The sequence below is a fragment of the Lissotriton vulgaris genome, chromosome 6, assembly GCF_964263255.1.
Source record: "Lissotriton vulgaris chromosome 6, aLisVul1.2, whole genome shotgun sequence".
Taxonomy (NCBI): Eukaryota; Metazoa; Chordata; class Amphibia; order Caudata; family Salamandridae; genus Lissotriton; species Lissotriton vulgaris.
This window is the reverse complement of record NC_141694.1, coordinates 1,177,255,204-1,177,269,861: the sequence shown is the minus strand read 5'-3', so window position 1 is coordinate 1,177,269,861 and position 14,658 is coordinate 1,177,255,204.

The window sequence follows — 14,658 nt, the reverse complement described above, 5'->3', positions numbered from 1 at the left end:
GGAGTGGGCATTGACAATGTTGGACAGTGCAGCAGAAATCAGTATAGCGCGCAAGATCTTGATGAGTCATCTGGAGACAGTGGACACGAATGAATACACTCAAGTTGAAACGGCGGACGCCAGATTTAGCGAGCCCCATAAAATATACGAAATAACATTGCGTATAGAGGTGATAAGACCAGGAAAATTAAGGGTCTATTTTGGGATAAGCTCTCAAAAGGCTATGATATTCTGTTAGCTGAAAAAGATTGGCCCCCGGAGTTTGTCAGGGAGTGCCCTCATGGCGAAGAAGTGATTATGCCTGCCTTCTCGAATCACATTCCGATTCACAAAAAATATACATATGCAAGGAAATGGGCAGTGGCCCAGGCACCTGCATTATATAAAAATCATGTAGGATGGGATGAGGACTCACCTCCTCACAAAATCCAATTAAAAAGTGAACCAACTGCCCAACGGCAGTATCCCATAAAGCAAGAAGCTAAAAATCGAGTCAGGGAGATCTTAGATCAACTTGAATACCAGGGGGTGATTGAAACATGCACCTCTCAAATGAACAATCCTTTGTTTCCTGTCTCCAAGCCAGACAATTCATATCGTCTAGTTTTGGACTAGAGACATCTTAATACATGTTGCAAAACTTTTGCAGTACAAAACTCGCATAGTGCAGCCCTAATGAATAACATAGTTAGGAAAAAATATAAAACGACATTAGACATTTCTAATGGTTTCTTTTGTCAAAACATTGCACACACAAGCAGATATTTGACCGCTTTCTCTGCATTTGGGTCACAGAAAAAATTCTGTCGACTCCCACAGGAGTTCAAGAACAGCCCAGGACTATTCTCAGCTAGGGTAACAGAGTTACTACAAATCTATGATGATGAAGCATTGTCTTACGTAGATGATATCTATCTCACAGACGACGACTTGGATACTCACTTGAAAAGAGTGAACACCATTATACTTGGGTTCGCAGCAGAGGGTTACAAATTCAACTTTAAAAAGTCCCGAATTGCCCATCTGACAGTACTGTTCTTAGGGTACGAATTATCAAGTGAAGGGAAAAGCCTAGCGGACAACTTCTTAGAGAAGTGCGCTGTACTCCAAGCTCCAAAAACACTGAAGAATTTACAATCCATTCTAGGTTTTTTGAATTTCGGAAGAACATACCTTTCTAAATTACGCAGAGAGGGTTAAACCTCTCTACGAACTAATTAAACCTGATTTTAAACAAATCAATTGGACTCAAAAACACACAGAAATTTTGAGATCACTGCAAACAGACATGTTAGCAAAAACAAAATTAGATACACGTGACAACACGGTCGATCTTGTAATCCGAGTCATCCCAGGAAGATGCGGATTCACGTACCTGACCTCTAATGAGGGAGAAAAGGTACCAATCTCAATTAAATCTCACTTGTACACACAAGCAGAAAAAACATTCAGTCCCACAGAAAGAACTGTGAAAGCAGTGCAAATCGCATTAGCAAATGAACGAGAACTAGCACACGGCAAACGGATTAATATCCTTACAGCGGAATCCGCCTTCGAGGCGCTATTCAACCCAGTAAACCTGCCTACAGTGTCACTGGATCCAAAATGGATACAGTGCATAGATTCTCTAGGAGCGGAAGATGTGAAATACTATTTCGCCCGCAGTTCGAAGAACTGAATGATTTAGAATATGAAGAAGAATATCCTCTGCCAATCGAAATTCTACCTCTCCCACAGTACGCCTGTATAATCTATACAGATAGCTTTGTACAGCATTTCAACGTAGAGAGCAAATCCTACAATGCAGCATGTGCGATCATTAAAGGTCGTTGGCTGTGCGGTAAATTCAGACCGAAAGTAACAAAAACTGAATCTGTAAGAAACTGTTCGGTTCAGAGAACTGAAATCAGATCTTTAAAGATGGCGCTCGAAAATGCAGAACGTGAATTCCCGACACTTATCGTGTGCGATTCTCATTTTTGCGTCAACTCTTACAACAATAAGCTGCAGAGTTGGATCGAAAACGACTACAAAGATGACACAGGTGCCACAATAAAGCATAAATGGCTCTGGAACGAGGTAGCTCTTTTACACAAAGAACTACAAAAGACTCACGTGATTCACGCACAGAGTCTGTCAACGTGATGGCGTTCACGTTGCAGGGAATTCATTGGCTAATACAGCCATAGCGGAAGCAACTAAACCGGCTTCCGTAGCCACAAAAAAGCGTACAGAAAAATACATAGACAGGGAAACCATGCTGGCAGTAAAAACGACCGAAAAAAGGCGACTGTGCAGCACTACCCGTGAACTATCCACTCAATTATGCATACATAATCGATGCAAACTCCGTTCCTTTTGCTCGAATCCCTGGAGTGGGGGACAGAGTAATTCCAAACACGAACAGGAGAATATTTTTAATAGCAGACGCACATATGGGTTTGGGTCTTAGGCACAGAGAGATCAAGGAATCACTGACTGAATTACAATCAGTATTCTGGTGGCCGGGAATGAGTGTAGAACACCAAATATATGCAAACAACTGTGAAAACTGTAATAGGGATCGCAGTAGCGAACCTTGCTACCGGCTACCAGTCAGAAAGAGCGTAACGCTGCCTACACCCCATCCTGCGTCCTATTAATAGTTAAGGCTAAACACACTTAAAAAATTAGGCCTCCAGCGCTTGGCTGACGCTAGAACGGTTATAAAAGATTTGCGAGTCAATATCGGCACATACGCAATTACCACGTTCCATTCTGACCAGGGTCCTGCTTTCAGCTCTCGAGCTTATAAGGAGGCCATGCCCAGCATGGGAATTGGGTTGCGGTATTCTTGTCCGTCGCACCCCGAAGGGAACAGTGTGGTAGAAAGAAAAAACCGTGACATAAAGCAATCTATAACAGCGAAGGTATTAGGTTCAGGCGCTGGGTGGGTCAAACATTTAATAAGTGTCCAAACTAGTCTTAACAACATGCCAAGAAATTCTCTAAAAGGTTTTAGCCCATACGAACTATTGTTCGGAATTAGAATGCGTATTCAGGACCTCGATAGTCAGATGTCAGTGGTACAAGAAGAAACAACAAACTTTGACATCAAAGATCGTTTGGCTGTTTTACAGGAACTGAATGAAACAAGAAAATCCTTAAGCAACATAAAGTTAAAGCAACAGCCAACTACCACTGACGAGGCACCACCAGCAACAGCCCCAGCAAGGTCTGTCTGGATTCCAAAGATTGGGGATCTAGTCAGAGAAAAGATTGCGGTTAAGAATGAATTTGGGCCTTCTTACAGAAAAGCAGTACCTGTCTTGGCAGTCACCGGAACGAGATCAGTTGTGCTACCGCCCCTTGCTGGTAAAAAGGAGAACAGAGTCGTGTCCATCGATCTGGTAAAACCACTAGCATGTGGCCTATAATCAACAGTAGGCCCAGTGGACTCCCAAGAAACAACAGAATACCCAAACTTGCAACAATCCAAGAGGTTCAAACTGAAAGACTAATCACATTCGATCAGCCTGCAGTGCACAATGAAGGACTATGCAATAATGCCATGGAACTCGTGCCTCTTTAAACACAGATTGAAACAGTTCGTCAAGAAACAACACCAGTCTACAATGATGTGGCATCAGAAAATGCTACAGAGAGACAGATTGAAAGAACAATCCCATTAATTGACAGAACTGCCTCTGGTTATTTCATCAACTTCGACAACTTCTCTGAAGATCAAAACGAGCCCGAAGTGATGCCAGAAACAAAAAAGACTTTTAAAGAAAAAGCAACGGAACTCTTTCATCAACTGAAGGAAATCTACCTTATTTCCCCTTGGCTAGAGTTCTGGTTCGGTCTAGGTGTATTTTTCCTCCTGCATTGGCTCATCATGGTACTTTGCTTGGGAAAATTCATTGAAGGAAAATATATTACAATGGACACAGCAAGTCAGAACATCAACCTAGTCCTGAAACCACACAGATCATCTCACGTGAAGAAAAGAGAACTGTCAACAGTAAATGTCACAGCAATTCCAATACCTGGTGGGGTAGTATGGGAGAAAACAGACTATGACATCTATGGTCCGGTCGAAATCCTGAAGTATCCTCATCAACTAAAGGTTTCCTTAAGTGACTTTGTGACACCTAGTACATTCTCTGATGATTGGGACTTTAACAGTATTAATGACATGATGTCTGATTTAGTAATGTCAGCTAGATTCACAGATCATGATTATTTACAAGGTTCATCTAGTTATGAGCAGCTATTCTGTTACACCCACTATGGGGATCATTACTTGCATAAATCTGCACAGCCTAGAAATGTTTTTATGTATAATCAATGGGAACATTGTTCTACACCACCTAAAAGCAGTTCTTAAGCATTTTTTGAGAAATTCAAATACTTCTCAGGGTTTAACACCAGTGATGCAGAAACGTTTTATTACAAACTGTTAGATAAAACAGGAATGAAAACAATGCTGACAAATTCTAAATTGATATATTCAGAAGCATTTTATGACAAAATGATGACATTTGGTTTTGATTATTGGAAAAATAATATTGAAACGAAAACAATTTGGGGTACAAAAGATTGGCAGGTGCAAGGCATTGAAGCACTATTTAGAACCTGCATGATGCCAGAACAAATGTTGTTTTTAAATGACACAATACACCAAAAATCTTGTCTTGGCCTAGCTAAGATCAAAGACCTTAAAACACCGTCTATATAAAAGCCAATACCTGAAAATGCAACCACAGATATTGAGTTAGACGTGTCACAAATTTTACATTTGAACAGATCACATCCTGATTGGAAAAAGGGGTTAATCTGGCCTACTGACGCAAACAGCTGTCAAGATAGATTCCTGAATAAAACACAGGGGTTAAAAATGACCAGATTAGACTCGAGATATTCCCAGAGACAACATCCAGGGATTATAACAACATACAGTGTAGGGAAACTCTGCCTTGAATGGCTAACATCATCCACACTGGCTGAAATTAAGCTGCACTTGTCTTTACTAAAAGATGGTGCTGATTTGCGCGATTTCATTCTTGGACCACGCAAACAGCGTCAAAAGCGTTTCATAGCGACCAGTATCTATGCTGCTTACAACGAGGCTTGGAAAGTAAAGCAAATCGAAACTGCTGAGAAAATACGAGAAATTGATCGTATTAATTTGGAGAAATCACTTTCTGTAGTAGACAATGGGTTAATGACTCTGTCTTCCAGAATATACTCGTTGGACAATATTGTATCCTCTGCCTTTGATGTGATAGACAGAGACTTGCTAATGTTACAACATGGCCCGTCTCAATTACGCTCTATTATAGAACTAGGCTGGACGCTGCAAAATCTTCGTTCAGGCTATGTGCCTTGGCGTTTAATCAACACAACGTCATTATTTTCCAGTTTTAACCTTACTGATAAACAGATCAGTTTGGCGCAGAAAGGAGCAGACTATACAATCCTGAGCATCGAAAAACTCGAGAGATTACCATTGACAATGTCAGAGAGTCCTGTCATTGAATGGATAATACACGGAATTATCACAATTCCGATAACAACTTTCCGATTTAAAAAGTGCCTTGAGTACATACCTGCTGGCCAGTATGAACAATTGGGTGAAGGATATGTAAAATCTGAATGGAAATTACCATACACACATTCTTGCTACAGTGACAGCGACAAAAATGTATTTCTTAGTGGTGACAACTGTAAACATTCACTAAGCGGTATACTTTTGTGTCAGGGTATTAATTTACACGGAGCATGTGATGGGAATTCAAACAACCTTTCATGCCACCAGCTAGTCACACCTGCAACTCAGATAGAGCCCTTCTTTATGCAACTTTCGAACGGGAGTTACATTCTTAGAACGGATCACAGATGTTGTGGCCTTGTGCCAGGGAAAAGTTATCTAGTAAAAGTAACGGCCATGGTCAAATGCTGTATGCAAGCATTGTTTCCGAGTGGGCCTGCAGACACAGTGACTCCCATCCGGCCTCGTCTGAATCTCTATTCTATACAAATTGATACATTAAGCAAAATGAAATCTGTACTTTTACAGACAACAGTGCCTATAACGTCATCAAAAGAGACGTATGATCTTCTAGTTGCAAGGACAGCTACTGAAGTTCATGACCTTTTATCAACAAATTGCCCCGTGCATTTCGTAGAAATGTTCAGCCAACTCCTTAACATGTCTAGTGCAACAAGCATCCCAGGCATATTTAAGACAGTCTTTACGGGACTGCTAACACCTTTTCAAGCAATTTTGGGAATCGTTCCTAATTTTGTACACTCTGTTTTTGGCGGCATACCATTATTTTTAGGACTTGTCGCAGGGATTTTATTTTTGACCCTTCTGCTTCGTTATGGCAAGCCTCGGCTCAGACATAGCTCCCATGGGAATGGAACAGACAATCCTAGCAATGCGCTACCGGGACAGGATAACTAACGTCCTTGGATTGGCCAGGCTGAGAGATCTAAACATGACCTGGTTCCTTTCATTCAGACCTATATGGCAAAATTGCATTTTACCTGTGCTACGGTGTATGCTTTGCGGTGATGAATGCGTGTTGGACATCTGTCTTTCACTTCCATCAGCAGTACCAATGGACGTCGATACTTTGCTCAGTCCAATAACGGCTCACGCATTGTGTTGTCCCCAACGGCTACCAATCCTGATGACGGCATTCGTGGAGACTCCTGTGCTACAACCAAGTGGTAACAGTGGAGCGAGTGACAAAAGCAACATCATCCAGGTACAACGTTCTGTGAGCATTGCTGGTCCTGACTTCGATGACAGCAATCATTCTCACACCTGCCAAGTTACAGCGCTATCTAATTTGGTTGAACTATCACCTGAATTTGTAGACCAATTCTTTGAGAGCCTGTCTGATACGATGTTCTCACCCATACAGAAACAATAACTTTTGAGAAGCTTTCCGACACACAGCGTTCCCATGAACTCTGAATTCGGCCTTCAGTTTTGATCAACAAAAACTGCAAAAAGCTTTGGAACTCTATTTTTCCCCGTTCAAGCATTAATTTTTTTTTGATTTGGACAATTTTTCTAAATATTCACCTTTTTTGGCACGAACAATTCTTTGCTTAACGGAAAAACTATTCTTAGAGAACAGAAGCTTCACACTTCTATTTCTAAACACATCTAGAGACATAACAACATTACATCAGCCTCTAGCACATGTTATTACAATGCATTTTTATGTGATGATTTATCTCGCCCTTCTTCTGTCAGAAATACTTCATGTGTAATTCTTTTTGCATAATCGTTCATTGATTTCATATGCAATAATTTTTGAATGATTTCTATGCTTCAAAAAACGTACAGTACCTAAATTTCATGTATTTCAAGTACGCCTATTTCGAATGCATTTATGTATTTTGGGGTGGGCAATGTTACACATGCATCTAATTGCTTTAGTTTTAGTAATTTGATGGGCATGAAAACGTGGAGTGGGTGTTGCGTGTTTATCTAGGTTCCTGATCAATACTGCGACCTTATGCCCCTATTCGGCTATAAATCCATTTATTCCCTATATTGGCATAACCGTTCAAGTGCGATTTTCAGAAAAGTCATCTCTGGCCTCACACGAACAGAGCCACATTCCAGCATAGTTCTCTGCCACTTCCTTTGCGACCAATTAGCGCAATGACAGAGCAGAAGTCACTATCTGATATTCCTAGATTAACACTCCGAGTTCTTCAACAAGATAAAAACTCAGCAAACCTGGAAATCCCCGCTTGCTGTGTTTTGATTAGTAATGGAACTCTAATGAGCAACTGATAACTATCACTTCCTAGTGACATCTTTAATTGACGTCTTATGTCCAGCAAACTTGCGTCAAACCCGGCACCTGTCAGGTATAAATATTACCAACGTTGCCTTAAGCAATGAGCTACTGTTGCTGTTGCTAGCTGTCTGCAAGACCCCGTGTTGGTGAAGCTAGCACCCTGTCATTGCAGCCTGCTGTCCCTTGGTGGTGAAGCTACTGATACCATTATCGCTGCTAAAGCGCGAACGATGGTGCAGTACGCTTAGGAGCTGAACAGCCGTCCCTCTACGAAGAGCCCAGCAGATTTCAGCTGCCGCGGACGCTGTCCCCCGCCTCCTCCTCCCGACGCGCTGAAGAAGAGCCGCTGCCTTTCTCCTGCAGAGAAATCCAGCTCCAGCGTTTCCGGTCTGCCCTCGCGGGTGACTGGGATATCGAGAGTGACCCCTGAAGGAGATACCAAACCTCCATCATTCTATTCAGAGGTATGGTGTTGACTAAACCCTTAGACAAGAATTCTTGAAGCAAACCTTGGCAAAACCAACTTAACTTAAAGCTACTTACTTACTCCCCTTCCACGTGTTAGGCTTAGGTCAGGCACACTGGAGTAGGCATAGTTAGAAGCACCAGTTGAGTATTTTAGCCTAATGTATATATGACTGTATATATATGTTTTATTACTTTTAACCATTGTATGGCTAAGAAACCATATCAATGCTTTTACAGTTCTATTTCGCAATCCTTATCTTACTGTGCGTACTTTTTATAATAACAAGTCTTGCAATTGTGGCAATACATTTCTCTTGTACGAGAAGAAAGACTGTCCAATAAATGTTAACCCTTTATTGACAAACGCCTGTCTCTCTATTCTCTACATCTCGTGAAAGTAAACTGCACTAGACTGACTGAGTGAAATACCTGTCTATTGTTTCACACGACCCTAGAGATTGACTCTTGATCTGAGGAGCAAAGTTGTCATGTTGCACGGTTGTTGGAAAACTGAATCCCTTCTTGTCTGTGCCAAGGAAGCTGATCACTTCCGATGCAGAGAAGAAAGTTTCCAGTGACCTCTGAGCTAGTTGGTAACACACCCAATTAAGTTTAGCATAGTCAGTGGAGGCCTGGAATATCCGCAGTTCCACGTCGATACTACTGTTTATGTTATTCCAATGCGCAGGGCCTAGTGGGAAACTAGGAACTACACTACACGCAAACTGCATAGTGCAGTAGGGAAATGCTGTTCGCGATGATTGCACAGTGCCGGATGCTTGTCTGCACTGTGTAACAAGGAAAAAGTCTTGCTGGGATATTTATTTTGCTCGCTCGCGATCGCCAACTTGACGTTGAGGACAGCGGGTGAGCAAAAAATGCCTGCTACGCGTTTTTGCACTATGCTACGTGCGATGCGCGTAGTTGCGCAAACTACACACACTCCGCGAGCGTAGCGTAGTTTTCCGCCCAGGGTTAAATAGAATAATTCTGAACAAAGATAAGGACTATGGACCCAAGTCTTCTCAGTAAAAGTTGTAGCCATATTTCGAATTGTATCATCATCATAGAAATCTTTATTCGGAACAAAAAAACATAAGATGCATAATACAAATAAACAGTATTACTAAACAGAAAATTGCATCATACCTGATAAAAAACATTCAAATATTAATTTAAGCCCACATAGCGGTCTTGTACAGTTCATGAAGTGTCATGCAGTGTGTGTAAAAATCGCATAATGGTTAAGATGCATGAACTATCATCCTGGGATTGGGAAGGCTTGACCAGACAAAGTGTCATCAAAAAAAGTTTCCAGCAGCAGCAAAATTCTAAAAAAGTTAAAACCAGAAATAAAATAGTGATATAAATAATGATTAAAACACAATCAATCTATGAACCATATAAAATGCATAAAAGATGTTAGGGCCCTTCATGAAAAATTCTGCGACTGTGATGTTAATCTGGTAGGTATGAGGTCAATAGTAAATTTAAGGATCATCCATACTCAATGATGTAGCTATTAGAAGGCTAGTCCTTTGTTCCTGAGCCTCAACATATTCAATAAAAATCGAGAGATAGCAGTTCAGTTCATGAAGCTTTATTCGGCACATGATAAAAATGACCACAAAAGCATAGCATACAGGCAACAGAATCAAAAATACAAACATGATTAAAAACTCATACTTTTCCTAAAAGCCATCGATTTACAAATAAAACTGGCAGTATAAAAACATACGTCGGGGTGGTCCAAGTTATATAACAAACAAATAGCATCCTCCACATTTAACACTCCATACTTAAGAAATAATGTTTTTAAAAAGGAGATCCTAACATTATGAAATAGGGGACAAAAAAGCATAAAGTGCATTGTGCTTTGTTTGGAATGTCCATCACATGGGCATGGGCCCACGGGGGGCTTTTTAGGGTGAGGGAAGGTCACTAATACATGAGCAATGCCAACTCTTAATCTGGTTAGTACAAACCTGTGCGTTGGCCTAGTTACAACATTCAGATAACATTGAAATCCCTCAACAGAAATATATTTATTGTAAATTTTAACAGTAGCGAGGGAATTGGTTATTACTGAATGTTTTTGGGCTTTATGTAACATAAAGATATTTTTAAATTCCTGTTTCACAAGGCCTCTAGGGGGACAGTTTTCTGACAACAAATTATTATCAAAGATACTTTTATAACAGTCTACAACATATTTGAGCCACGGTATCTGCATACAGTTGTCTAATGCAAGGCAATCCCTGATAATAAGTAGATTGAACTCGGTCTCTTCCTTAAGCCAAATTGCAGGGTAAAGCAATAAAGGCCTAAGTGAGGCGAGCTCAGTCAGGTGAAAAACCCCCGCCTCTCTGTGAATCAGCTCTGTTGGAGCGGACTTAGGGAGGCACAATAGCTTCTTCAAAAAGTTATTTTCTTCAACCTGTAGGCAGTCGGTTTTGCAGTAACCCCATAACCCCGCCCCGTAAAGTGCGGTGGATACACTGCATGCTTTGTAGATTTCCAGCATATCCTTGATACGTCTGTCCCCCAGCTTAGATGCAAATTTAAAAATACCATAAGAGATTTTGCTCATCTTAGTTCGAACATTCATTAATTCATGCCCCCACCTACCATCGCTGGTAAAAGTTACCCCCAGGTAACAAAACTATTCACATTCTGCACTTTAACCCCTTCTATAAAGAAGGAGTGGTTTCTGCCCACCTTATTTCCACATATCATCGTGTGAGTTTTATTCTTATTAATCAACAGTCTCCTGCTTCCGATAAAATCAGTGAATTTGTCCATTAAACATTGCAGACCAACGGGTGTCCGTGACAGGAGCACCGCGTCGTCTGCGTATAGCAGAACCAGTACACTATCCCCTGCAACCTGCGGGGCATCGGCCTTAACAGTTTTCAGGATGGCTTCAACCCCATTGATAAAAAGGGTAAATAAAAGGGGCGCAAGGACACAACCCTGCCTAATTCCCCGTTTCACATTAAAATTTCTAGTGCATTCCCCACTAGCACCATATCGTACACATGTTTTCAGCTTGCTATAGAGTCTGGGGAGAAAAAAGATAATTTCTTTCGGGGCACCCATGTCAAGCAAAACTGACCAAATAAGTGAGTAATTGACTAAATCAAAAGCACTGCTAAGGTCAGCAAAGCAGAGATAGATGTTACCGGGTTTAGCTCTGGTGTACTTGCCTATCAACAGCTCTAGATTCAGGCATTGGTCAAGGGTCCCTCTTCCCTTCCTGAATCCGTATTGGTAGTTTGCAAGAACTCCATTCTCATCAGCCCACTCCTCAAGTCTGAAAAGCCGAACTCTGCTCATGATTTTAACAGACGAGTCGAGCAGGCTGATGGGCCGGTAATTACTTGCCTGGGCTTTATCCCATTTTTTATAGATTGGGACTATGATGGAGTCACCCCATGTTGGTGGAATCATGGTGGTTACGGCAGCTTTGAGTACCAAAGTGAGTATTGATCCCCAAAGCTGCGGCTGGGCCCTATATATGTCTATCGGGACACCATCTGGCCCCTGGGCCTTGACGCCCTTACTATTTTTGATTCCATTCTCCACCTCTCCCAGTGAAATATCTAAAGGCACTACAGGCCACATCCTGTTTTCGTTGGACGACATATTATTATCTGCGAAGATTGCGGAGAAGTGGTTCACTCAATCTTCACTTCCAACATTAGATGAAAGATGTGGGGTTTTATCGTCTTGGAAGAAGGGGGAGTTAACAGTGGTCCAAAACAGGCGACTATCCGCAGTTTCTGCTGCCTGAGTAAAATGCTCCCAGGCCTCCTGCTGTAGTTCCCTCTTTCTTTTAGACAACGCCTGTTTATATTCAAATCTTAACAGTTTGACTCTATCCTTATCCCTTGGGGTAATGGCCAAAGCTTGTTTAAGTTGGGAGAGCAGGGACGTACAGGCATGGTCAAACCATCCAATCCCTTTCCCTCCTTTATCTACTTTTTCCCCCGTAAAGATGTTATTAATGGCAATGTTAATATTAAGAAAGTGGGTCATAACCTGATAAGACGGACATCCAAAAGATAAAATAATGTCAATGTCCATTTTGCATTTATTTATAATTAAAGGTACCACTGTAACCGATTTTTCACCTTTCCATCTTAGCCTAACCCCATTTGGCCTGTGTGGCTCTATATTTACCAATACTCTAGCGGGTGACTCAATTCTGATCATCCATGTGGTTATTTGCAAGCTAATACAATTATGGTCGCTCAGAGAAGATGTATCCCTCACTTTAATTATGCAGTGTGGTACCAGATTAGATGAGCAAACAAAGGAATGTAGGCGTGGCGCACTGCAATGATGGTTGAAAAGTTAGTTGAAACAAAGTTGAGATGGGTTAGATAAGTTTAAGGTGCTCCTACAGGTGACGCAACTGTTCTGGTGCATCCTGAATGGTTGATAGGTTGAGTGCGCTACTGGGGTGTAGGCGCATCCCTGTTGTTGGGCACACTTTTATGGTTCTTGGTGTTGAACGACACGATAGATTCCATGAAGTTCAAAAAAAGTTCCAAATGAATGCAGTTGTAGAGTTTATTGAAAGGTTATCGTTGTAACGTATTTAACGCTTTTTTTTACAAATCATCAAAGTTCTTGATAAACATCATCAAACGACATGAAATTGAAAGATGCTCCAATGCATTTCGGACTAAGAAGTCCTTTCTCAAGGAGCGCTTCAACAAAGAACATAAAATGACCCAAATCAATTTTTGTACATTAGAATACCAAATGCGTAAACTAAACGATGCTACAAATGTGTGTAGGTGGGTCAACCACATGCATCCAAATAAACAGGCAAATAATGTGAAACTTCAAGGGGGGTTATGGGCCATGTCGGGGATTGGGGTGAACGTGCTGAAAGATTGAAACAATCATGCAAGAAAAGCGGGGGTGGATCGTGAGAGCGAAAGTTTGGCGTGCCTTCAAAATGCGGAGTGAGGTGGGGGAGTGTGGGGACTATGAACAGAGTGAAGAAAGGAAAACAAACTGCTCGAAGTTGTCAAGTCTAACGTAATCATCTTCAAGATTATGGGTGGTTCTCTGGAAAACATAATAATGGAGACATGATTATGAAAAGGCATCGGGAGAAAGCAGGTGACACAGGAGAAAGGGTCGAGCTAAAACTTACTGAAGTAACGTCAAAGACGTGTCTGTGATGATCGGGTTCAGAGTGCGGTAACTTCGCGGAGTGAACGCGGAGTTCCGGGAAGACGTGGACAGGATGATAGAAACTAGTGAAGGACTACTTGGGTAGGGGGAAGAATGGGGAGGACATGTTGGAGTGGGGAAAGGAAGAATGAAACGGTAGGGAATGTGGATGCAAGTAACATTGAAAAAGAAACACTCAACAGAATGCGGATACAATGTATCAAAGAGTGCCCATAGGCTTTACAAGTAGCAACTTAATTCAGTCCGGTCATTGAGACCAAAAGGCTTCTGTGATTGGAGTCTGTATATCCATGCTATTTCTCTTTGTAGGAGGGTTTTGTTACTGTCTCTCCCTTCAATTTTTGGAACAACTTCAAGGACCATGTATTTCAATTGGGCCACATTGTGGTTGGTTTCATTGAAGTGAATGGCCACGTTGGATTTAGTGTTTTTTGTTGGTATGTTTGACTTGTGTTCGTTTAGACGAATCTTAATCTTCCTGCTGGTCTTACCCACGTAGATTTTCCCACAAGGGCATTTGAGGAGGTAAATCAAATTTGAAGAGTCGCATGTAGCATCGACGCTTAGTTTGATATTGAACTTCATGGAATCTATCGTGTTGTTCAACACCAAGAACCATACAAGTGTGCCCAACAACAGGGATGCGCCTACACTCCAGTAGCGCACTCAACCTATCAACCAGATTAGATGAGACCATAATATGATCAATGATGGAGCTCACATTCCTTCCAGTAAAGGTGGGGATAGAACCCTCACTTTCCTCCTGGACAGTACTCAGTAGCTCTAGATCATACGAGACCATAGTGCTATTGATGGCCTCTCCATATGCATTATGCGGGAAGTGGTACATGTTCTCCCCATTGTTCGTTAGGATCCCACAAACCCTAGAGGAGGATAAACTACATACTTGTAAGTTAAAATTCCCCACCCAAACGAAAATAAAATTGCATGTTGCTTTACTTACCAGCTTCATTAAGGCACAGGATAATTCATCTATCGCTTTGTACCGGGAATTAGTAAAATTATTAATATAATAATTAATTAGGAGCACATTAGTACCATCCGGTAAACGTAGCCACAGGATTTGCAAATGAGGTTCAACTAACAGATGTTTAATAATAGTCAACTTTACAGCTACTGAGATAAGGATAAGAAGACCTCCCTTAGC